This window comes from Terrapene carolina, unplaced genomic scaffold (genome assembly GCF_002925995.2).
Source record: "Terrapene carolina triunguis isolate 2854851 unplaced genomic scaffold, T_m_triunguis-2.0 Scaffold236, whole genome shotgun sequence".
Taxonomy (NCBI): domain Eukaryota; kingdom Metazoa; phylum Chordata; order Testudines; family Emydidae; genus Terrapene; species Terrapene triunguis.
In genome coordinates, this window is record NW_020664587.1 from 3,836,848 (window position 1) to 3,837,511 (window position 664).

A 664-nucleotide genomic window follows, 5' to 3' on the forward strand; every position below is an offset into this window, starting at 1 on the left:
GGAAAGCGGAGGGGGTTGGGTGAGCAGACAGGCTAGCCAGGAAGTGTGAGTGGAAAAGCTGGCAGTCTGACTGAGACACATCGGGTTATGTCTACACAGGGATGAAAAAACGGTGGCTGGCCCAGGTCAGCTGACTCGGGCTGAAAATTGCAGTGTAGACATTTGGGCTCAGGCTGGAGCCTGAGCTCTGGGACCCTGAGAGGATGGAGGGTCCCGGAGCTCCGGCTCTAGGCTGAGCCTGGACATCTACATAGCGATTTTTAGCCCCATAGTCGAAGGGAGCCTGAGTCAGCTGCCTGGGCCAGCCCCGGCCGTGCTGTGGGGCTTTTATCCCTGCATAGACACCCACAAAGACAGGGCGCCTGCTGCTGCAATACAGGCTGTTTCTCAATCTCACAGGTGTAGTCGGCTGGACTGAGGGGGACTTACCGAGGGGCAAGGAAGACCCATGTGCCCTTCTAGGGTTTTATCCTTTGTTCTGTAGGCTTGGGACTTTTGAGTAATGAATAAGTGGTGCTTTGCTCTGAAGCAGTTGCTTCTGTCTCACGGCAGATGTCTGCTGTCACAGGCTCCCGGAGAAAAGGGACTTGCAGGTGCCACATGCCGTTGGACCTACTGAAGTAGGCATGGTTGGTACCCAGGAGTTGGTCTAAGGGCGAGTGCT